Source organism: Cyrtonyx montezumae, unplaced genomic scaffold (assembly GCF_038088225.1).
Source record: "Cyrtonyx montezumae isolate F1298 unplaced genomic scaffold, pur_monq_1.0 scaffold_8, whole genome shotgun sequence".
Lineage (NCBI taxonomy): Eukaryota > Metazoa > Chordata > Aves > Galliformes > Odontophoridae > Cyrtonyx > Cyrtonyx montezumae.
In genome coordinates this window covers 65,513,917-65,540,199 of record NW_027072089.1, presented here as the reverse complement: position 1 = coordinate 65,540,199, position 26,283 = coordinate 65,513,917, and the positions used below count along the sequence as shown (strand labels likewise).

The window sequence follows — 26,283 nt, the reverse complement described above, 5'->3', positions numbered from 1 at the left end:
TGAGAGTTAGTTCCTTTAGGCAAAGCATAATTCTCTTACCATTAATCAGGCTTCCTGATGATTGAAAAGTAAGGGTTTTGTTGTGTGTGATTTTTTTTTGTACATTTTCTGTTAAGAGATGCTTTTTCCTTTTAGTATACTGGCATCTAATAGTTAAACTCAAGATTCTTAGTAGAGAAAGCAGTAATAATCATTAAGGCAGAGCAGAACAGAAACCCAAAAGATTTTGAATCCTTTAAAACTGATGAGAAATGTTACAATTGTTGATGGTGAATAAAAGAAAAAAAAAATCAAATAAATGAGAAAGTAGGTCTAAAGGACATCAGCATCTGCACCAGGGTAATTAAATCCATAAAGCCCTCAATCATGGTGGCCTTTAACACTTCCTTCTAGATTGAAAATTTACCATTTTTCAAGCATGATTTCAAACAGAAATTAGAATGCTACATCGGGTTTTATGACGAAGAAGTTTAATCATATGTAATATAAAAACATATAATCTGCTAAAATGTAGGACACAATTCCCTACAGTTCAAAATGTTTCAGAGTTCACTGGCAGATACAGAGAACAAACAGCAAATGGTATCTAGCATGTACATAGGACACTGTACTACCTGAAACTGTCCTCCTCCTTTGTCAAAATCAGATTTAAATCTGAAAGTACAAGCTTTCAGTTTATGTTCACTAGTAATGTTTTTTACCATGGAGCTCAGAACTTAGGGAAGTTGAAAGTGCATTTTGCTTGTTCTGAAACAAATTTCTGTTCCACATTGTGAGGTAGGTGATCAACCAGTACTCCAGGTCCATTCAGTAAATATACACCTGATAGTATTGATTCTCTCTGAGGACTCATTTGTTACTAATTTATTTATGAACTGGTGGTACAGGCACAAGGTTTCTTTGCAATTAATTGGCAGTGATCCGGCTGTGATACTAGTGATGTTATACTGAACGAGCTTCTGGGTGAAGAGTTTCTAGGTCAGACTTAGGAATGGTTCCAGTAAGACCTCCCACTACCATATTAAATAGAAGCTGTAATTCTTATACCATGAGAAACAGGAATGCCCACAAACAGGAGGTGCTCTAAGCACAGTGTCACTGAAGTTGGAAAAGGCCTTTAAGATCAAGTCCAAATCTCAAGCCATCATAACTATGCTCACTAAACTATTTCCCTAAGTGCCACATCTACACATTTCTTGTACACTTCTGGGAATAGTGACTCCAACACTTCCCTGGTTCCAATTTCACACCACTCTTTCAAAGAATAAGTTTTTCCTAGCATCCAACCAGAATGAGTTGAGTGCTATAGCAACGTTCATCTGAATACTCAAGGTTGGCCTAATTTTGGACTTTTTAGGAAATGTAAACATTGAGATATCATGGAAATACTCAGCCCACTGATAGACCATACCCTAAAACTTGTAAAAGCAGGTTGCAATTGGGCTCAAAACATAGGGCTTTTATGTCAACTAAGACTTTCTAAAACTTTTTACTATAAGACTGTCAGACAGGACAAATATTCAGGGGCATTTACTTTGTTCTATTTCAGTGTGTCCGCATCCCTACTGATGAGCAGTAGCATTCTAAAGATAGTAGGAGCAGCTGTGAATTAACTGCATGACTTTTAAACAGAAGAATAAACTGTTAACAGTCAATGCATTTGCTAAGCAAAATCTAATTTTAAGAGTTATTTTTCCTGTCTATCTTATAGCATAACTTTAGCTTTACTGTTGTAGACTGATTTTGGAAAGAATGTGCCTATCTCACAACTAAGAATATGGGACCATATAAGAACAGCGGTATTTTCTGACAGGCACATTTCTTGAGAAATCAATATTAATTCTAGTTTTGTTTAATGCAGTTTCCCATCACTATAGGATTCAACAAGTAGGATATCTGGCTTTTGATATGAGGCCTCCTTGTCATGTATATTCCAGCCAAGGAATGATGAAGACTCTGTAACCAGAATAATCTTGAAAAACAGCACCTCAGAACAATGGAGTAGCTGCTACCTCAGGGGAAACGTCATCTACTCACTGTAGGGATGTTGAAGTGATTATTGGAAAATTATCAGGAAAAATGAGGGAACAAAGATCTAGAGTGTCAAAAACTAGTTCTCTAGGACTCTGGAGCTTAGGGGTAACAAAACACTCTTTTCTCTGAATGACGGAAATATTATGAATGTTATAGATCAGTAATCTCATGGGAATATAATGTAAGAGCCAGTAGATAACTCACAACTTGAAAAATTTAACTGTACAGAGGTGATCAGACACAAGAAGGAGGAAGTGAAATGCCATTATGTATTAATAAAAAATCTAAAAAACGCTCAGGCTAGGAAGAGTAAAGCACAGATTTTTTAAATAACAGATTTGACCTTGATCTGTAAAGGCAGCAAGCTACATGGCAGGATCCCATGGCATGTGGCTTTTGATAATGGTCACTGCAATCTGCACTTGCTTTCTTTTTAAAATCTGTGTATCTCCTCCATTTTGTCACTCTAACAGGACTCAGAAGCCCTAAGCAGCACAGGGAGGCTGGGCAATGGGTCTGGGGACACCTCTGAAAGCCCCACTCTGCCACCCCTCCCTCACATGAGGCACTGGTCCAGCTAGGATCTCCTGAGGCTCTCACAATCCATGGCTACTGGGCCTGGCCATGCCCTCACACCACAGCCCCAGAGCACCTCGCCACCACCTGGTCACCCTCACCCTGTCCAAGTAGCCATCAAATTACAGCTCTGGAGGAGGATGTGGTTAAAGAAGGGCTTGGAAAGGCCTGTTCATGATGGTTAAATAAGGAAATAATGTTGCAGTGCAGCAAGACTCCTTTGGAAATTGGATGCATTCAGCATGTGAACCCAAGGGGTATGATTGTGGACTGTGTCTGGAAATCTCAGAAGCACACAGACTGCCTATATTAAAAGAGTAGTAAAGGAAATCAGTAACAACAGACACTGAAAGGAAGGAAAAAAAAACATAAAAAAGTTTATTAAATGTTTGTTGTCTTCAAAGCTTTACTTATTAATTTTTGTGTTTTCAGCAGAAATTATAACTACAGTGTATTTCAAATATTCAAGTGCAGGAGTCAGGCTATGCAAATACAGTGGCTTTATTTTGAACCTTATTAATCCCAAAGCACAATAGCAATCAGGGTTTCCCTTGTATTTCTTTAATCCTCTGCATGCTTTTGGTGTAATAAACTGCTTTGCTGGCTTGTTTGTAATACATCTTGTGTGACGTTCTGCAGCCCCAGCCATTGCTGAGCTCATTTAAATTCACAGATAAGCTACTTTTCTCCCTTTCCAAGCACAAGGTCTAAAGGAGGCAGTGTAAATATGGGGGATTCAGAAGGCTTGTGAGAACTGAGTTTTTGGAGTTTACTACAACTTTTTGCATAATTCAAGCTCCTTTCTTCAGAAAAATAAAAAAAGGATTCAGTTTATGCATAACCTTTTTTTGCCCTAAGTGCTTCATCCAAAGCTCACTGAAGTTAATGGAATGACTTCTGAGTGCCATGTCCATCTTGAAATGGAAATCTGTGCCCTCTATTACTGTTAAGAAAGCTCTGCACACACACAGCTGCCTGGCAGCAGCATCTTTAATGCACTTGTTCTGCTCTGTATGTTCCTCTTCCTGATTCTTCCCCCATCTATGAATGTGTTTTCCCCTGTCTCTTCTATTTCTCATCCTGCTTTTGTCAGGTTGTTTTTTTCTGTTGACTGTTTTTTCTGTCACAATATCTCTGTGTGAGGAGCAAATAACACTGTCAAAAAATAATTTTTATGTCCCACTTCCCAGGGCTTCATCTGGTGCAGGAGCAAGCAGTGAACTTCCTTAATGTCTCCATCTTAAGGATTTGTCACTTGTGCGTAGCTAAGAAAAGATTTAGGATAGTTCTAATCTCAAGCCAAGATTTTTAAACCTAAATTACTAATCACAGGCTTCTAAATGCACATTCAATCATATAAATAATCATATATTTTCAAAAGTGCTGAGAATCCAGTGCCTTTAAAAAGTAATTTTGCTCTTTATATAGACTAGATAGATTTAAGAGCCCAATATTAATTATGTGGGTTTAAAAATGATGATGATTCTACAAATTTCTTAAAAAAAAAAAAGAATTTATCTGTTCATCATTTTGAATTCCTTATAGAAATTATTTATATGCACAAAGACAACCTGGAAATTTCTGTATTCTGAAGTCTAACTGCAACTTTGTTGTTTTTTTCAATAAAGTTCTCATGTGTGTCACATCACATTTAAAGCGCTGTAAAATGAATAGCAATGATTTTTTTTTTCTATGATTTTCATACAGAAGAATGGAATAAAGGACTGAATCGCCAAACCATGCTGCATTTATAACTGTGCAGAAGAAATCCTCAGATGTACCTCCTGCAGGGTTAAAAAAGAAAAAAAAAAAAACCAACACATATTCTAGTCTTTTTTCATGGTAAAAATATTTGAATTACATAATTCATTTTTGTCTTACTCTTTTCCTATTGTATTGCAGCAGAGTGGTCCAAATGGCTACATTTTATAGCAAAACCTATAACCTATTTGCAAGAAACCACAGAATAACACTTCCATACACACTTGCCTAAACAACACATATGTAAGTGGATTTTTCAATCTGTGAATGCAGATTTTTCAGATGGGTTGTGGATCACAAAGTAGACAAAGAAACTCCAAGGTAAAATTGTGAAAGAAATAAATTTGGGAAACACATTTCTCCTAGTCACCTTCAGTCTTTGCAGCCAGCAGATATGGAGACTATATCTTGTAATTGTTGTCCTTGCAAACAGGATTTATTGTTCCTTTATGGGCAACCCAGGACCAGCATATTCCTGTTCTAAATGTCACAGCCCTTCAGCCCTGACTGAAAGGTATCCTGCAATGCTGAGTGTGTCACAAAAGTCCCATGGATGGTTATTAAGGAGCAGATGTGCTTTCAAGAAGAGATCTTCCATGCATAGCAGCATGGAAGGGAGTCCTGTGTGCTCCAAGGTCTCTGCAACCTGTCCCAAATGCTTGGGTTGGACTGGAGGTTATGGGGACAGCCACGGAGCTTGGGCCTGTTGGCCTGGATGGAGGAGGATGGGAGCAGATTTTCAGGAGCCCCCTCAGGGCCTTCCACCTCACTTGGGGCTGCTCCAGACTCAGACATTGGTCCCAGTTCACAACATGTCATGGATACTGTGCTGCTGGCAATACCCTTCCCCAGACCCAAGCCATCAGCTTGGCATCCTCTTCCTCTACAACAAGGTGCTCTCACAATGTCTGCATGTGTGGAAGATGGCCATAGTAGTGCAATAGTGCAACTCTTTAAATGGACTCATACCACTGGGAATGTGCAAAGTACTAATCAGTTTATTTTACCCTGGCTGTGATGAGACCTTCCACTTAATAAGGAGCGATTAGAAAGTCACTCACTTGGTTGATGAAATCATCCTGAACGTTGTACGTGTTTTCTTAACACAAATCCTTGTCTAATAAGATACATCAGTTCTTTTAATACAGGCCACTGAAGAGAACTAAAATTAATTGGAAGCAGAACTACATCACCATCAACTAAGGCAATTTTTTAAAATAAGTTGTTGAATTCTGTATCAGATGAACTGATGAAACACCCCAGCAGGTGACTTAATACTGTCTCACTGGACCTATGTAATGGCATTCTCAAAACTATTAGGCTTTGGTTTCCTAGATCAAAGCTACATGCAGCTAGTTACTGATTCATATCATCTGTTATCAGATACAAAGTGTAACATACTGATTGGTATATAAAACCATACTGAAGAATGGAGTTCATCACTATTTAAAGCACATTTAAACAACCATTGCATAACGTGTTGAGATTTCTCTATACTTCACGGATTTTCTGAACATCATTTTCTCTTCCTGCATTTAGCCACTGAACTTCACATAAATTTCATATTCTTTCTGCCCTATAAAATTGTACATGTCCGTTGTAAATTCCTTGAAAGCACATCTAGAACTGCTGCAAAGGTTATGAGCAAGCTTGGAAGTAATCTGTTGACATTCACTACTGTTCAACTGACTTCAAATACAGCAATGAAAGAATGTTTTTAAAGAAAACATTTTGCTTTGACGATAAGGAAAAAGTATGCACCTCTCCACTTTTAATCATTGATACTATTAACCACAGAAAAACTCATGATTTGAGGAAAGCATTAATTATCAGAACTTGATGTTCAAATTTACATTCATGCATATAAGAAGTCTGGTAGATTTTAAAGCAGGAAGTGACCATTGTTCTCTAGATTGTCCCCTTGTGAAGATCAGACTGGAAATTAATTAAATTAAGACTACTCTATCTACTGATATGAAAAGAACTGTCTAACCTAGTGTTTCATATTGCCAGGACCATAACCTCTATATTATTCAGTTGAAATATGAAGTTCTGTCAACAATATACCCCATTCTTCATCTCATAACCTTTTTTTTTGTACAGTATTGTATCAGCAGCAAAAACAAGGGATGAGTTGCTCCCTGTAGATGTTACAGATCAAAATAATCGTAACTATGGTAATATCATGTAAGAGTGAGATAATAACAGACTGTACACTTCATTAGCAAATAACATTGAGAGGTGTTAAATTATGGAAATCTCTGAAGAGAACTTCCTCTGAAAAGGGAGAAACACAGTGGAGAAGAATTTCTCCTTTATGTATTTCTATCACAGTTGTGAGATATGTTAAATAAGACCTGTTCTTCAGGTGGCTGATGGATGTGTATCTATCTACATATTCAGAAACCACTGTGTTACATTAAGTTTTAAAACACCACAATTTCTAAAGGTACACTTTTAATTATATATAATTAGAAGATTATTGTTTGTTTTGTTTTGTTTTGTTGTTTGTTTTTTGAGGTTTTTAACTTTGTTGAGGTGATCTGAATCAGGCACAAAAATAAATAAAGCAATAAATCAAGCCTTTCAAAGGAAATCTGTCAGAAGTTAGAGGTGATGTTCAGCTTAGGAAAAGCTTAAGAGTGGTCAGAAAAAAAAAGGATCATCTTGCCTTGTCAATAAAAAAGCAGTCTCCAAGAGGACATTCCAACAGTGAATTCCATATAAAATCTAAGCAAAACAAATGCTTTTAAACAAGGGATAGTCATGTGTATTCAGGATGTAAATTATTTTAAGTACATACACAAATTAATAACACATCCTATTTTTTTGAAGGTGATGGCCTTGCTGAGGAACTGCTGACTTGGGAGAATACAGGGAAAGTCAGCATATCTGAAAGAACTGTGCTAAAAATAGGTATGAAAACTGAAAATTTGATCTTAATTTGTCTGTCCCTCAGAACATGTCACGTAAAAGATGTGTAATCGTTTTAATTTGTAGCCAGAAGATTTTATAGAAGTATACTTTGAAATGTGCATACTGCTGCAAAACATGACAGAATAATAAGCAAAAGAAAAGTGTAGAAAAATAGACAACAATATCTGATTTAATTTATCCAAATGGGAGAACACCATCTTTCACCAGTAAATACAGAACAGTACATTAATCAGGAATAAGTCTAAATGAACCTGTTCTGAATAACACAGGATTTCTGTGAACACAGCCCAGGAGTGTTAGTGCTTGATAAAAATGAGTAAGGAAATATTTACTTCAATAAAAATTGCTCCACTCTATTTAGCCTTCAGTTTTGTTGTAGTAGTCATCTTCATTGCAGAGTGGAGGGCTACTGTTATCTCTGTTCCAAAAACAACACTGCAGGGTCAGAGCATGCATGACCATGACTGCTGGCTATCTTTAATAAGCATATGTAAGAGAGCTTTGCTGATTAAAGAATTCTAATGACATTATCCAGTGAAGCTGCTAGGTGAAGTTCACCCTTGTGCATGAGCTGCAACAAAATACGTGGAGAGATGTTGAGTCTAAAATGCATTGACAAACAGATATTACTGATCATAACCCAAATTCTTGTACAAAACATCATTGTACATTCATTTCCTAACATGAGAAATCATCCCCAGGAAAGACTGGGAGGGACTTTTTATAAGGGCATGTAGTGACAGGACAAGTGGAAATGATTTTAAACTGGGAGAGGGTAGATTCAGACTACATATTAGGAAGAAATTATTGCTCTGAGGGTGGTGAGTCACTAGAATGGGTTGCTCAGAAGGATATAGATGCCCCCCCTGGAACCATTCAGGCTGGATGGGGCTTTAAGCAGCCTGGTCTAAAGGGAGGTGTCCCTGCCTATAGCAGAGGGGGTTGGAACTGGATAACCTTAAGGGTCCCTTCCAACCTAAACCTATTTGGGGGTTGGATTCTATGATTCTATGAGCCACTCAGTCTTATGTTCTAAATTATAATCAGATTGATGAAGGAAAACAATTATCTTTGATTTCTAAAAATATGACAATAATATTTTATACACTTCCTTAATAAACTATCCTAATGAGAGGAAAAAGATTACAACCCAGTTCAGCTTGAGCAAGAATGTCACTACTGTTTCTAGTAGGAACATCTTTGTCCTTACAATAAGAAAATAGAAATGAAATACATTCCATATAATGAAGTTTGGGTATTATTTTTTGAGCTCGTGTGTGTGACCAGGTAAAGCTTACTATTATTCTTTTCTCACTAATATTTTCCTTTAAACTAGAGAATCAAAGAAAATTTCTATCACCATAATTAATTCTTATTGTCACTGTTTAGTTTTATTACTCTAAGATAAGCCAAAATTGAGAGTGTCTGTGAAGTTAGGTATTCAGTAATGACCCAGGAGAAACATCAACCCTTTCTAACTCTGAAAAGCAGAGAACTGCAAATGTATAAAGAATGAAACACATTTCAGGCTTGCTTTGTCTTATACACAATAATATGAGGAGTGTTTTCCATTAAGAAAACCTATTTTTTCTACGAAGGAGTAAAGCCTTATTAGTAAGTGATGTTTGTTGTGAAAACCCTCATGTGCAAAGCTCTGGAACCTGGCAAAGAAATAATTTTAAAGACCTAGACTTGTCCTGCTGTTCGTCTTTTTCTAAAGACAGTTTTTAAGTAATGAGAAAGATCATAACAATGCTGAAAATACATACTTGTCGGCCAGGGCTTTGAGGATCCTTATTGCAGTTAATCTCTCAGACTGATGCTGTCACTGGCCTTCTTTCTGAACTATTTCCTAATTGGCTCCCTTAAAGTTCAGCTTCTTGCCCTTCACGGAGCAGCAGCGTGGTTGTTGTCAAAAAAAGGAGCCACTTAGCTCAGGACAGCATCTTAATAAAAACTCTGTCTTTCCAGAAGCATTACATGTACTACTACTCCCACCCCCACGCCCCCTACTTTCTTTCATACGTTAACAAAAGGGCACAAGAGCTTGGAGTACACAGAAACCTTCCGAGCAAATCTCGTTTAAAGTAGGCAGCCTTGCTCTGCTCTCATGTATCTCGGTGTGATGGGTCGGGAACAGCAATCCCTGAGTCGGGTCGTTTCCCTCTGGGAATAGTTACACGAACAAAGAGCAAGGAGAAAAGCAGGGAGGAGCTGGGAGGAGCTTTATTCCTCAGGCTACGATTTCCAGCAGAGTTTAAAGAAGCCCCAGACGTACTCTGGTTCCACCAGATATTAGTCATGTTTCAAGTCAGAAAAGACTGTTGTGATTTCAGATATGAAGGGAAAGAAAATCTCTGTCTTCTCTTTGATGCTTGCCACAGAGCAACTGAGCTCAGTCTGCCTCTGGGTATTTATTTTTATATGATGTTACTAGGCAATCAGTTTCTTCTTTAATTGCCCCAAATGTAATTGCAAATGTTGACTGTTTTATTAAAAAAAAAAAAACCAAAAAAAAACTCAATGTGGAGTGACCAACCTTTCGGGAGCAGATCAAATAGATCTGGAGCACATCCAGCCGCAGGAGAGGCTGTCATAGGAGCTGCTGGATGACCCAGCAGCAGAAGAAAGCCAGCCAGCAACAGCCACCAATCAGCCTTAACAAATTTTGGTGGGCTGTTCATAGAGAAGACTGGACAGCATATGTTACGAAGCACACTAGTGGGCATAATCCCAGGAGATGAATGATGTGGACTTATCTCTGTCAGAGAAGGAAATTGTCTCCTTCTTATGCATGTCAAGTGTCTAACAGAGTTGTAAGACTCTGTTATAAGAAAAGCATTAATCTTGTTCTGTATTTTGTAAATTGGTCTTTTAGCTGCCATTGCTTTGTGAAAGAATTGCATGAAATTGAGTATTTCAAATCCAATTTTGTTCTACTCATGGAGTTTTTTGTTTGTTTGTTTGTTTCTGGATGCTTCTTTTCAGTGAGAAACAGTCAGATTGTCTATATGAAGTGACTCCCACTCTTCACTCTCACCAATCATTTGGCAACTGAACAAAATAAAAGCTGTTTTTTCATCTATTCTCAAATAAATTTAGTAAGGTCTTAGAGATACAGTTTTGAAAATCCTGTTGTCCTCAAGGCTGAATGCAGTGATATTTTAAATCCATAACATCAGGTAGAGAATGGTAAGTCAATTGACTTTTTATGTTGCTGAAACAACATACAAGGAATGTAGCACTGGAGATTATCCAGTCTGTGTCAATGAGATTAGAACAAGAAAGGACATATTCATTCATGGCATCTGTGAAATAAATATCTCCATGAAAGGTTTTATTTTATTTTGTTGTTGTTTTTGTTGTTTATTTCTGATGGGTAACAGGCAAAACTGGTTTGGATAATGAAAAAGTAAGCATAAAAATATTTTATTTAATTAATACATGCTTATTCATACGTTTTGTGTGTTTTTGACTAACCCAAAACATCTGTCTCTCCTATAAATTCCTGAAGCTACACTAGTCAAATCAGCAATAGAGAATGAATATTTTCTACCAGATTTTCTTTCAATTAACTTCAAAATATTCTTTGAATAAAAAGAAAGAAGAACTGAAAAAAATGAAACATATGTATTGCCTGTGTGATAGCTGTACATATATTAGGCAAATCCTGACAGAGCAAAAATTATTCTCTGATTTCTTCCTCTCCTTTCATTACTTGTGGTCTTGTTTTGCACCTGTTCAGCACTTGTCCTTACAGATGCATTTAGCTATCGTTTAGGCACTTGCAGGAGCAAAATGAGAACAGATGCGTCATAAGTACAAAATATGTGCTAAAAGGACATGCTGTAATGGGAAATCAGAGCTGAATGGGAGGAAAAATAAAACACGGCAGGATATAGAGGATGCAGACCTAAAATTAGCAAAGGATAGATACACTGAAAAGACAAAATTCAGCAGATAAGAGCTCCTGGTTTATTGTCTAAAATATGCCTATCTGCATTCCCAGGGAACAGCATCAATCTGTCTTGATTTCTGAATAAATTGAGCTCTCAAGCAAAATCCCTGTAAAAGAAAGCAACTCTATTTTTATCACTGTGACCTTTTTAGAAGGACTTTAGAAAAGAAGGAAACAAACTTATCTGAGTGTGTACCACCCGAAGTCCAATTATGCTTTCCTGTCTGCTTTTTTTTTATTTATTTTTTGCCAGTTTTATAATCTGTCACTGAGAATATTTGAAAATGCTTATACTGGAACATGTTCCCTTAAACATTTAGTTTTTTTTTCTGTTCTTTAACTGGTATTAAGATGTTACCTAACAATCTGGATCCCATATTCAGTGAAGTTGCTTGGTGTCTTTAGCTAGCCTCAAGTCAAAATCTGAATTCAAATACATGACTTCATATGTATCTGCAGAACTACAGAAAATCCATAAAAGTAATGTCTTAGGAGCTCTGTTAAATGCATTAACTAGATAATTAGTTTTTTATTTTTGGCTTATTGTACATTGCCCAAGATGAGAAAACCCTGATTTAATTAGGAGAGTTACTGGAACTGCTAATATCTGGCTTGGAACAAAGAGAGAGTATGTATTCAGGGCTTCTGTTCTAAAATGAGGGAGTGGGTGTTAGGATAAAGGATTTTTATATAGGGGGTGTTATATAGGGCACGTTCTGGCATTTGCAAAAGCACTGTAGGATAGTAAGATAAGTGGCTGAAACAATCAGAGAATGTTTAACTCCTATCTTTAAGGGTGTGATACCAAGAGTCTGAAAAAGGCAGGTATAGTAATTATTCTTAAGAAATTAGGACATAAAGAACTGTAGACAAATCAGCTTAACTTCAGTTTCTGGGAAGATTTTGAAACAGTCAGTTAATCGACATGTATGAATCTGGAAAATGGAGAAGTGTCACAATAGTCAGGATATCACTGTGTCTACCAAATCATGTCAAATATGTCTATTATCTATGTTAGCAGGGGTATTGAATAGGGCATGAACAGATGAAGCTTTGAACAGATGAGGCTTTTGATACTGTCAAGTAATATACTTTCAAAAACATATCTACAAAACATGGTTTTCATGGACCTTCTCTAAGGAGGGTGTGTATGTTCATAACTAAATATAGCTGAAGTGCAGGAATCAGTGATACAATGGAAGGTTGTATCAATCATGGCTTTACGGGGATGAGTATGAGTATGAAGGTATTCAGTACTTTCATTAGAGATGAGAGTACTAAGGAAATGTACTTCGTGTTCATGAGACACAAGTTAAAGGGCTGCAAAAACTATGGAAAGCAGGACGAAAATGTAAAGTTTGCCATAACACAAATATATATATAAAAAAAGAAAAATCAGTATGAACAGTTGTAAAGTTTAAGCTTACACAGAAAGATGTTTGTGTGCTAGAAGAGGCAAAACACTATTTCAGTAACAGCTTTTCACAAATGTTGTTATATCCCAAATTTCATCATGTTATAACAATATCAGATTCCTGTGAGGAAGGTGGAAGTGATACTTAATCAATAAGAAGGAATGTCCTGAGTGTTTGCGAAATCCTTCTTCTCTCTTTGCTAGCACTGGTGAAGCAGTTATTGGGATGAAAAGAGGCTAGAAAATGGGACCTGCAGGTAAGAGCAAAAAAAAATAAAAGAAACAGGGTTGATGGCAGTGACTAGCAACTCAAGGACTCAGAAGAAAACTAATGACCTAGAAATTTGAGAAAAAGGTAGAAAATAAGGAAACTGCAACCAAGAAGCAATAGAGGTTATTACTTTCCAAGCTGACCAATAACTACCTGGCTGTCATACATTCATTGTTTATGGTGAGGTTATTTATATTTGTTAAGTAGCTGTATGCAATCCGTATGCAAATATATGTGTATATATATACATATAAACATAGAAATTCAGAAAAGATGGGGAGGCAGTCAGGGAGTGCTATAAAAGAGCAAGATATAACGTTTTAAAGTAAAAGAGAGTAAGTTTAGATTAGATATTGGCTAAAAAAAATCATGATTATGATGGTGAGTCACTGGCACAGGTTGCTCAGAGAATCTGTGAGTGCCTCATCCCTGGAAGTGCTCAAGGCCAGATTGGATGGGGCTTTGAGAAAGCTTATCTACTGGACGGTGTCCCTGACCATGGCAAGGGGGATGGAACTAAATATTCATTAATATCTTTTCCAATCCAAGACATTTTATGATTTCTATGATAAGCAGCCCATTATGTGGAGGGTCACAGCAGGAACATACTGGCTTGTATCAACATAATTTGGCAAACTCCATTACAATCTGTGGAAACTAAATGGGCTCATTATTTTAAAAACCAGATCATAAGTACTAAAGCAGGCCCTATCAGATAGTATTGCTAGGGAAATCAAGATGGAAGACTTCGAGATGTGAATGTGTGAATCAGCATACTGTTGGTTCACTAAAACCATGCCTGCAAAAGATCTGTTAAAAATTTAAATCTGTGACATAAATTACAAGAATTGCCTAATCTTATTTTTGAAAGAAGGTAATTAGGTTTCACTCCTACAAGCAGGAGGATAATTGGGTCCCAAAGGTCTAGAATAAGGTTAAACAATTAGACTGTATTTGCAAATGAATATATCCTGATTGGCACTTGAAAGGATAAAAGGTTTATTTGAAGTCATTAAGAATTTAACCCATGATTTCATGAAATGCACATATGTCAGGCTTGCTGCTAACTTGAAAACATCTCTGCAGATACTTCTGGCTGTTCTTCAATGGAATTTGAGGAAAGATGACTATATGATTTTAACAAGGACTGCACTGTGTGATCCAGCTGACTTCTTGTATCAGTGACTGAACATTAGGATTTATTATTAGGAAATTGTTGATTATTGGGTCAATGTATCTTGAAATATACTCAACAAAACACAGCATGTATTTATCACAGCAGTTTTAGAGATTAATAAACGGAGACAAAATTGGACTTATGAACCAACCAGAGGTCACACAAGTGAGTTAGAAGCAAAACAAAGAACAGTGTTTCTAAGAGCCAGCTTCCAGTCTAACACCTGAACTGCATGGGTTCAAAATGAGTAGCGCACAGACAAAGCAACTTGACAAGACAGAAAATCGATGGTAAATGAGACAAGAAATATTGCCACAGAAGTAATTTTTTTCTCATGTGTGGCGAAGTCTAGGTAAAATGCAATTCTGAATGATTTCTGGCTCAACTATGCAGAAGCATGGTCCCAGTTAGTAGTATTTGTCACTAAATATACTAGGCTATAAAATGATGAAGCTGGTTGAAAACACAATGGAATTCAATCCTATTACAACTGCTGATCTTTTCAAAATTTCTTCAGCTCAATACAGAGATTTATCTCCGTTACAGTATGGATACTAAGTTCAATGACATTCTTTCCTCACTGCATTACCTTGATTTAAAATGAGAACTAAAAATTTTCCTCTATCAGGTAATTTAAGATAATTTTTGGAATTGTGCTTTCAGTAATTATGAAATACAGAACAGTAAAGCAAGACATGGTGGTGGATAAACCAAAGAAGTTGTATAAAATGTTGGAACAATTCTGCATTACTGAAATAGAAGTATAGGATGCAGTTTTCAGTATATTTCTTTACTTTTGTTTTTTGGAATTTCAGAAACTGTAGAACATGTCCTGGTGCACAACTGAAGCTACACCAGAAGCAAAGCTTAGATCTCATTCTTAGGAGAATCTAGATGAAATAAAGCAATAATTATAATGGCTTGAATATGTGAAGGTCTTAATTATTCATAGATAATTATTTCAATTCTGTGTTTTATAACTGGCAAATCTAGAACAGATTTAAACTTCTAATTAACTGCTTGTTGCTCACATGTAAAATAATAGCTAAACTTCCTAGTTAAGTGGAAAGTGTGGCAGCATACAGTAATACTATGGATGCACAAATCTTAAATAAGATTAGAGGAATTATTTTTTGGAAAAATAAATTGCCCACACTGAAATTGGGTCAAGTTATATCGTGTTGATATATTAGGCATTCCTACAAAGAGTACAGTATGATATATATATATTTTTTTTCAGTTTGGAGCTGCTTATAGAACTTTTCTCAAAAGTCAGTCGTCTAAATTGCATGATCTTTATACATTTTTTAAAGAATCTGTGTATACTGAGTTGAAATAAAATGTGCATAGTAGTCAGTACAACTTCTCTACAGCTCTCTGGACATAATCGGCTTGGATTCTTTATTGAATGAATGATGTCTGAAAAATAAATCTGTTGTTTAGGGAGTTCAGTAAGGTATGTGAAATGTTGTCTACTATTCCAGAAGAATATAGAGATTGGCTCCATTAGTAAAACAAACAAAATAGGAAAAAGTCTTCAGAAGTTTATCAACCTAATTGCTATGTGTATTGTTAGGTTTCATCACTAAACAGAGAGCTAGAAAGATAATTGGAATATTTATCATACAGTATAAATAGTGAAAGTAAAAGGTAGCTGTAGTCATGTTCTTACCCTCTGTGTCTGCTTGTTTTCTAGTTCATAGAAGGAAACGCTTCTTTCTATAAAAGTGTTCTTGGCGGATTCTGCATTATTTACTGCCAAATACTGATGAACTTGTTGTGTATTGCGTGAGATCCTGAATTAATTCTCACGGACTCTACAGTCATGTTACAGGACCTCCACACTGCTTTATCAGGCAGCACTGACTTCAGGGCGATGTCTCTCCTCTCCTGACACCAAGTATATGCACACAACAACCTATTCAGACACAGTTTACCTTGCAGCCTCCATAACAAAGGCAAATCAGGGCAGAGCCCTTTTCAACTAAGTTACATGCATGAGTGTACCATCTATTCTATCAGCAAACAAATTCAACTGGAAAAAAAAAACAAACAAAATTGTTCTGCTGCTCATCAGGCCAAACTGAGGGCAACTACTTCCATAGGTAAGCAATTGAAGGGAGGCCTGCTGTTCCATCAGCAGCAGTTATTCTTGCTTGCTGTTCATTACCCAGCCTATCAGAGAAGGTTGTGATAACCTGCAGATACACATCAGTTGTCTCAGAGCTTGTTCTGGAGGTCTTGACCATAGTTCCCTATATCTGAATTGATTCGCATCTGCCCACTGTAATCTTCCTACAGTGCTGCTGTAGATGTCTAAAGGAGTTTTCTATTCAGGCCAAGAAAAGCTGAGTTCAAACTGTAGGAAGTTCCTCATGACTTACTTCAGGAATTGATAGCCCTTTAGCTAACAGGTGGCTAAACAAGTGCTATGCAAAAGGATTTCAGGTGTAACCATTTTAAATTGGAATGTCTGCCTGCCTGACTCAGGAATATTACTGGGAAAGCTGAAGCCCTGCCTTGTGAGTTTATGCTTCAGGGGTGTCACGGACTGAAAAATAGGACAGCTGCTGTGTTATTGCATTGCTTCACTACGGTGGTTACAGTTTATTTTCAGCAGAAATTGATCAGGGCTTTGTTCTTTATCTTTAGCTGTCTCTCTGTGCTGCCTTCTATCAAAAGGATGATTTAATTGGTACAAGTATCACAGTGAGAAATGGGATGGTAAAAGAAGTAGAAAATGCTCACGCCAGTTCTATTTTGCTTTTCAGTCTCTGAACAATAGGTAAAGCTTTGCCAGACACCAAATAATGGTTGCTTAGGCTCAGTTTGGGGTTTGTCTTAAGCATTTGTATCCCTTTGACCTTTGATAAAACAGAGATCCCTTAAAGCTAGTTTTGTAAACAGTGCTTCAGTGTCTCGGTTGGTTAGCAGCATTTGAATGTGTCAAGCATCATCCTTTCTGTTGAATATTCTCTTGAAAATTTCTTGCTGTGAAGAAAAGTCTAGCACAAGAAAATGTGCAAGGCAAGCCTTGAAGAAATTCTTGGATCCTACATCCCAATTTCAATGTGCTTTCCCTTGGATGCTTCGGGTGTTTTTTTCCTACTTCCTTGCAATTAAGTTTTTGTTTCCTTAAAAACAAAACAAACAAACAACAACAACAAAACAGCATAGAAGGTGAACTTTTCTGTTTCCAAGAAAGGTGGAATGGAGTTAGGAACCACCAAGAAAACACAGCCTTAAATGAAGAGTTCACCTTGACAAACACAAATCTAAATCTCTCCGATTATATTTATCACCAAAGAGCTGTATTGGGCTTAAAATAATTCCTGTCTTCCCCTGATCTTGGCAGATTTCCAGAAGAAAACTGCATTCTGGAGAGCTTTAATGCAGATTATATAAGAATAATCCAGAAGCTGCATTTAGGGATCATATGTAACATCTGCTTATTTCTAGGAAGTGCAAGAATAAAAAGTTACCATCTTGAAAAGAATGAAAGAGAGAAAGTGTGATATCGGGGAACAAATTAAAACTTTCAGCAAAAAATACAGCACATTAAATTCCAGCAGGTAACTAATTTCTTCTTTTTATAAAATAATAATAATAATATTAAAAAAACTCTTCCTAATGTCACAATAGGTAGAGGTTTATTATACTTAGAGAGGATTGCTTTTATTCCTGTTTGGGAAATGAGTTCTCTTAAATAGAAAAAAGAAAAGATTCTAACTCCTTGCACATGGTATAAATGGAAAGCAATTGCTCACCAGGAAAAAACTATACTAGGTTTATAACATGAAAAATAGGATGGAATCTGTTCTTTAAAGGTGAATGCTGACTCATTTTTTTCATTAAGTGGTATTACAGAAATGAAATTCCAGCCAACATGGGATTAGGGCAAGGATACTATAGGTAAATATGGCCAGAGTGTCCATAAAGGACCTGGGTTTGTAAACCCTCAAGGAGTACCTTCTGACATGTCTATGCACGTGCCCTGAGGTAAGCATGTAACCTAAGTAGATGGGAATCTAAATTAAGGATGGGAAAAATAAACTGGAATTTTCTACCTCAGCTTTCCCAGCTTTTAGCTGTCTGATTTCATGTTTCCAGGAAAACAGCACTGCCCACAGGAAGCCCTGCAGTCTCCAGAGACAGTAGTTACTGTAGAGTGGAAACAGGTTAGAAGGCAAATGAAAGTTTCAGGCTTCAATAAATGCAGCAAGTTGTGCCTGAGAATATTCTGCAGTCCAAGCAGTGCTCCAGGAAAAAGGCTCATCAAGGCAGGTATGAAAGGAGGAATGTAAAATGTTTAGCTGTTACTTTAATGCAACTGACTTTATTTTGAGACACAATGCTTTTACCTGAAGGCACTGTAAAAACCGTTCAGCAGTATCGTTTGTGTCTGTCACCTAATCTGAATCATTGCAGTCATCAATGACTCTGAGCTGTAACTGATACTTAATGGGCTGGAAAAATCAAGGCAGGTTTGGTAGGCTCATTCTACTTTTCAAGTTCATACAGAACACGGAAGACACTATATTTAATCATATATCCAGTCACTACTCTGTATGTTTCTGAAGAGCAACAAGTCTTATCCATTATGCTACTCCCTTATCACATTTTCTTGTAAGTATCTTTTATGGCTGGCTGTATTTTTTTTTCATATATGGTCACATATTAATCATTACAGATGTACTATTTTTTAAGGCATATGAGGAAATGTACAGAAGTTCATGATTTTTTTTTTCAAATCTGATATTCTTTATTAGTAATGTTTATACAGTTGCCTGAGGTCTTTTTTCCATCCTACCTAAATAAATACATCCCTCAGGAGGAAAAAAAAAAAAAAAAAAAAAGAAATTCAGGATGTGCACAAGGTTTTCTTGTGCAGTGTAAATATTTGGGGGGCTTACATGCTGTTGGTGCACTATAGTTAAATTCTGTGAAAATGATTTTATTTTCTTATCCAAAAAGATTTTGTGCCTGGCTGGGTTAAAGCTGGGTTATGGTCTATTAGCATGATGGATATCATGCTCTAAGGGTAGTGTCTGGAAACCATTTGTATAAGTTTATGTGGTGCCCAAGGGTGACAGTTCAAAATTCCTTAGAAAAACAGCAAATCCATCTTCTCAAAGTATGCTCTTCAGCCTGAGTCACCTTGTCAAACAGGTAATAGCAGATGAAAATTCACTAGCGTTCAGTTCCTTGCCTGACAAAGCCATTGTCTCTCTTTGTTTTGCCTGTTGCAGTGAGAGCAAGAAGGCTATTCCCTTTTTGTGAACCTCTGCAATCCCACATGATGAAAGCTTCTTCTTTGGCCCTAGTGTGATTCTGCCATATCTGTCAGATTCCAAGGAGATCAGAGAAAGAAGATAGGTCTGTTATGAATGTAGATATGTGGGGGTATTAAATGTAAATCCTCAAATAGGTTATGTCAAAACTACAGAGGTCTGAGGCAGATATTAAAATTCCAGAAATTTCCAGAATAGAGCTTTGATTTTTAGGAAATACTTTTCCAATTCTACTGAGGAAATGGAGAAAATCATTTATCTGAACAACCTGATTCTGATATTATGAGACTCCATTGTGCTTACCAGTTTAAATGACTTCTTGCCAAATTCAGCACTCCAGGCATGAAGAGGATCCTGTTTTTCTCATCATAAGCTCTGTGACATAAGCAGAAGTTGGAAGAGTTTGACTGCTTCTAGCTTTCCTTTGAGATGTGGTGGCAAGTCAATGGAAAGTATCCATCTGGGAACCTTGAAAACAGTATTTTATGGGAGAAATCAGTACATTTACTATTTGTGAGCAGACTCTCCACTCCTTTTCTTATCTTGTTTCACAGTGCCATTCTAACAAGTAGTTTATGAAATGCCACAGATAGCTCTGTTCTGCCTGATTCATACAGTAGTTTGGAAGTATCAAAATGTATCTCTGATTTTGTATCTGTGATTTTGCTTTATGTGGTTTATGAGGTGCATGTTAATGCACCTAACATGTGCATGTTCTTATGAAAAATCAGTGGTATCTTACTCAGAGTTTGCTCACCATCTTGAACAGCAATGCAATCTGCTGTCTGTAGTGTCTTCAGAAAAAAAGATTACGAGACTTACAAGCTATCCTCATGGCCTAAAAGATATCATAGTTAAGTTTAGGAGCTCTTATCACAGTACAGGGGTCCCATAATAAATTTTTCTTTATTAGATTTCTTTCTCCCAAAAGCACAATTCACACAACACACTCTGATTGAAAACACTGTATGGCTAAGTTTAACAATGAGTAGAAAAATTCCACAAAAACTCCAAAAACTCTGGACACAGAATAAAGTTGATTAGATGAGTGGACCTATTGCTAATTTATGTTACTAACCTTTCAGCTCAATTTTTCATTCTGACATGTTTCTTTAATAAAATACCTTAAAAAGCCTTATGAAAGAGAATAGCCTTTTTTCTCAGTCAGAAACCTGTATGTTATATAGCCTCAAGTTCAAACTCACAGATAATTAGAGAAGTATTCACAAGATCTGGTTGGAAAGTATTTGACTTAAGTTTCTGCAGTATTTTTTTTAACTGGGCTTCCTTTATTTATGGAAAAAAATCTATAACTGATTTCAGTAGAGGAACGTTTTCCTCTGCTTTCCTCTCAGATCTGACATTTTGCAGAGGACACAAAAATTTGCTGACATCCTCAGTATGCAGAACTTTACAGAAAGAGGTGATCCAATATCTTTCAGATATTCTTGAGACGAAGTACACATGTATACCTTTTTGAAAGATGCTATTCTAAGAATAAGATGCTCCTTTCTGAAAGTAGTGGAGATATCCTAAAACAAAGTTGGGTTTCAAAATTCACTTGTTTATTGAAGGGCAAACACATCACTCATGTAACACCAGTATGAAATAGTGATACCTGAGATAGATTCCTCCACAAATATAACAAGGGCAAGTCTATTCAACTGGATGAGAATTCAACCTTGAATGAAGCTAGAATATAAAATGTTGGTGCTAGAAAACATCAGTAGCAGTGGAATATTTCACCTTACCTTTCCAATAGAGTTTTACTCTCTAATAAATCCCAAGTTCATTTAAACTGTGGAGCACTGAGAGTTGCAAACTTATATTGAAAAGTTAAAGTGTTATAATGTGGATTTGCCAGGTAATCAAAAGCAGCTCTTTATAACTTTAAACAAAATCAATGAAAGGTACTTTAATAAGCAGTCAGCAGTTTTAGTTTCAGCAACTTGTCAAATGTTACTGCATACATATATATTAGCAGCAACATGCAGCCTGAATCATTCAGACGCTTAAATGAATATTTTCCACGGGCTCTATGAAGAAGTCATGTATTGCACATTACACTGCCATGGTGGTCTTTGCATGCTGGGATAAAACAGAATCAGAAGCTGCCCTTCTCATCTCCTTTTACTTGGCTGAATTGTGTGAAAGTTTGCCCTCCCTTCCAGTTTCTACACCTAGAAAGTGCATGTGTAGAAGTAATGATCAAATCAAAATTTACTGTTGAGTAAAGTTCACTTACAAACCTAAAAGTCCTGGCTTACCACTGTGAGACTGGGAGAGGCTTGGAGGGTGAATCTTCCACTTCTGTGGGAAAAGGCTGAAGTATGAACCTCACAGTGGGAAATCTCTTCCTTCAGTATGACCATGCAATAATAAATTGAAAGTCTGTTCAGCTTTCTACCTTCCTATCAGTTCCTCTTCCAGAGGGAGCTTCACTGTAACAAGTCTGTCATGAAGAGCAGCCTTCTTCCATTTTCTCTTTTCCAGAGCTTGTTTCTGACCCATCTGTTACACAAGGTATCAGGTTAATGTCAGTTAGCAAAGTCAGTGCAAAGCTAACAGCAGCAATGTTTTCATGAAATCATAAACAGTCCAAAGAAATGTCCTCTGATGTCCTCAAAGCTGGCTGGAAATGAGGAAAAGTTTCAGAGTTTAGTAGTTTATTCTGTTTTGGGGAAAAGGGGTTTTATTAGCCTGAATTGTTTTTCAGCCTATTACAAGCGTTGCTGAAGTCTTGTATAGCCCAAAGGGATTAGAAAGCAAATATTTATCTCCGTTGTTTCAGTCTGTTTACTTTGCATTTGACTGAACTTTGGATATTGCCAATTTCACAGCAAATGACTACCCGCTGGCAGAACAGGGAGCAGTGGTAATCGTGATTCCAGCTGTCACGTTTCTTCTCCTGAGGAGCTCTGGGACAATCAAGTTGCTTTTTGCCCCTTTTTTATGAGCTGTGCCCAGCACATTAAAAGAGCTATTGGGATTTTTGCCACTGGCTTCTATTAGCAACCTTCTTCAGAGCTTACTGTTGCTGATATCTGCCCTATGCTCGTACCTTATACGAGAGAATTAGCAGGTAATAAACATGGTAGGAGAAACAAAGAAAATCAAACCCTTCCAGCTCTCCCAGAAAACAGGCTAATGCCAGCATCACCTCTTTTACTACTCTCCAAAAAGGAGCTTAATGACTGCTTTATTCCAAACACAGCAAAGCACTTCTCATACAGATTTAGCTCTGGGTGCAGACATAATACCGTGAAAAGCTGACTACTCATATAAGGGCACACTTGTAGAAAACAGTTTAGAGATATCTTTGTGACAAACCAAAGGCAGAGTTCTTGATCAGCAAAATCCTTTTTGAGATTCTCAGAGTCTTCTAGACAGTCACAATAGGAATCATTGAAATGTCATTTAGTGTTGCACTAGTCAGGTAAAATTGCTGCTGCCTCAGAGGCAAATGGGAAACATTTTGAAAAAATTAAAAGTAGTAATAAATAATACAGTGTTCCTGAAAGACTGTAATGGCAAAGAGGAAGAATGAGACATTTCTCATTTGCAGGAATTATTGGAAGGGAGAAGAATCATTGCACCTTCATTCTTTTTTTCAGAGACTGCAAAATTCTGTGATGTTCTTCAGATGAGCAGTCCAAACCTACCCCCCTGGAAAAGTGAAGCTAGGTGTGTAATTGTCTGTAAATTTTAGGATGATTTTGGCTGAAAATGCAGCAATTCCAGCAAGTTCTGCAGAGTATTTCATATGTTATCTGCTGGTGCCATAATGAACATTTTGTATTCCAGCTGTCTGGTTCAAGCCTATCTAACATTCAAATTGAGCTGTATTAATCAAGAAGGAACTAGATTATTTAATGTAAAATTCAGATGTTGAGCACAATGAAATGAAAAAGCAAAACAAAAAAAAAAAAACAACAGAAAACAGTAAATGTCTTTCCCTGAAAGCATGAGTTGTCTGGCTCCAGTGGAGATATTAGTGTGAGAGAGGAGCAGGTCTTAGTTATTTTGTCACTTCTGAGACTATTGTAAATTGAGGTATCTCCATTGAAGTCAGGCACTGCATATCTGTAAGGTGAGACAGAGTTTTCTGCCACCTATATGATTAAAAGAAGGCCACCCTGGAAGTACTGAAGTCTTAATCTAACACTATTCTCAGCAGAGATGCTGGCAAATCTGACAGATATGGTGGTTTTTGAAAAAGAGTACACAACAGCCAATTACTATCTTGTTGACCAGACTAAGGTGCAACAGCTGTGCAGAAGTGTAAGCAAGGCCTTCGACTAAATGCCTCAGAAGTCTTTTTTATACAATATTTCTAATATAGAGATTTTTTCTATTGCCCATAAATTGGACTTGCTTGTTGTTTGAACTGGAAAATAAATACCCTTTTTTCTAAAATTATGTTTGAGTTGTTTGATAGCAAAACTTTTGGTTAAACTGTAACAAAATTAATTTCCAGGATACTAGAATAATGTATTGATATAAATTTGATTAAAGTACTGAAGATAACAAACAAGAATTGTACACTGTGCAATAAAAAGAATGTGACCAGCAGGTCAAGCGAGGTGATCCTCCCCCCTTCTACTCTGCCCTGGTGAGGCCACATTTAGAATACTGTGTCCAATTCTGGGTTCCCCAGTTCAAAAAAGGCAGGGAACTGGAGGAGTCTAGCAATGGGCCACGAAGATGATAAAGGGCCTGGAGCATTTACCTCATGAGGAAAGAGTGAGAGACCTGACTGTTAAACATGGGGAAAAGAAGACTGAGAGGAAAAATTGATTAATGTTTATAAATATCTAAAGGAAAGTGGGAGGTGAATGGATGAGGCCAGGCTCTTCTCAGTTGTGTGCAGTACTAGGACAAGGAACAACGGCCTAAAACATGAACATAGGAAATTCCATACAAATATGCAGAATAACCTCTTTACAGTAGGGGTAACAGAGCAGTGGAACAGGCTGTCCAGAGAGATGGTGGAATCTCTTTCTACAGAGATATTCAAGACCCATCTGGACACCTGCCTGTGTGACTTATTGTAGGAAAACTGCTTTAGCAGTGGGTTGGAATCAATGATCTCTTGAGGTCCTCTTCCAACCCCAGCAGTTCTGTGATTCTGCAGCTCTGTGATTTAGCTATTAATTGATATGGTTATGAAAGTTATGAAAGATTTAAGGAATAATGAACAAGATATAAAATAAGATCTGAAATAAGACATGAAACTAAATTGAAGACAGAAGTTATTTGAAGAGATTGTCAGCATGATTTCAGATATGGGTATTCATTATTTTTCCTTATGAGTATGTATAGATAAAAAAATTATTTTGAATCTTCTAAGTGTAAAAGGCTGACTCTCCTTAGTTTCTGTTTAACTGATCCTTTGACTTTAAATAATAACAATCTGGTCAAAATAATGCTATAGACAACTACAATTGAGAACATCTGAACAGTTATATAAATCCGCTCATCACAAAACTTTATTAAAGCAACTTTATTACATTATATATACTATATGCGTTATACTATAATGCATCTCAGGGCACAAGGAAGTACAACAAAGATGATGAAATCTTGTGCCAGACTTGTGTATTCATGTAGTAAAAGTCTAAAAAAAATAGTCTTCCCTTTCATACAAATATTTTAAAAATAATATTATTTTTTTAATCAAGTTGCTGTTGAAACTAAGTAAGCTAGCTATATTCCTTTTCACAGTATTCTCTTTAGTGCATTTTCTTCCCTTCTTCATCTCAAACAAAATAAATGTTGAGAGTATTAGAACAAGAAGTGTTATAAATTTGAGTAAAATTCTGGAGTCAGCAAATAAGAATTGTATGTTTATCTATTATCTTGTGTTATTATGACAGATGTAAGAAAGAATGAACAAGATGTAAAATAAGAGCTGCCTTTTGTATCTCTGAAAAAATATACATTAATAATCATTCAATTATTAGATTTACATAGAATCATATATATAAATCAGTTTTCATTCATTTACTGAGCAGAGGAGGAAATAAAAACCGTTATGTCTGAGATATGTTTCAGTGTGATGTTGTATACACAATTTGTTCTGAGAGGTGCACTGTGTGATAATATCCTCAGTGTGCAAGCGGTCTTCTGTAAATTCAGAGGCAAGGGGCTATCCATGATATCTGCTGGGATTAAGCCACAACAAGCAAATATGGCAAGGCATTTTCTTAAACCAAGATTTTAGAAACCTCCAGAACACTGTGAAGTTTGCAGTATTTGCTGAAGGAGAAGTCCCTAATAGGAATTTTGGCATCCCTCCAGATATTCCCCAGATTCATGCCCATATCTGCTTCTGCAAGGGCACTGAACCAGAACGAATAAGAGTTCTTCATAAATAAATAAATGTAATATTCCAAAAGCTTGTCTAAAGCCAGATGCCACTGAGAAAGTAATACAGCTCTGTGAGGAGGATCACGGGGCCTAGAGAACACACTGAGTTGTACAGAGCTCAACCTAGTGAAGAGAAAGTTAAGTGGTGGTTTGGTCACAGTGTATAGATATATACAAGGAGAGAATAATTCTCATGCCAGACAGCATTTTGATTTAGAGATAAGCTGGAAGCTAGATAAAGTGAAGTAAGACAAACTTAAAATGAAAATGTTTGCATATTTTTCATGGTGATCAGGTATCGGAATGGATTTTGAGGCATGTGACAGTTGGCTTAATTCTTGACTCTTTTAAATCAATCTTGCAGGCCTGACAAAAAGTAGAGGCAGGACCCTGAACTTCAGGAAAGCAAACTTCAGGCTACTCAAGTAACTGCTGGATGGGATCTCCTGGGAAACTGTAGGAACAGAACAGAGCTGGCAGCTCTTTAAGGACACC

General features: G+C 36.8%; 1 protein-coding gene across 1 annotated transcript in view; it reads right to left on the bottom strand.

Moving 5' to 3' along the window:
* Positions 1-26,283, bottom strand: part of DDC (dopa decarboxylase) — a 512,652-nt gene that overhangs the window by 61,273 nt on the left and 425,096 nt on the right. The window lies entirely within an intron of this gene.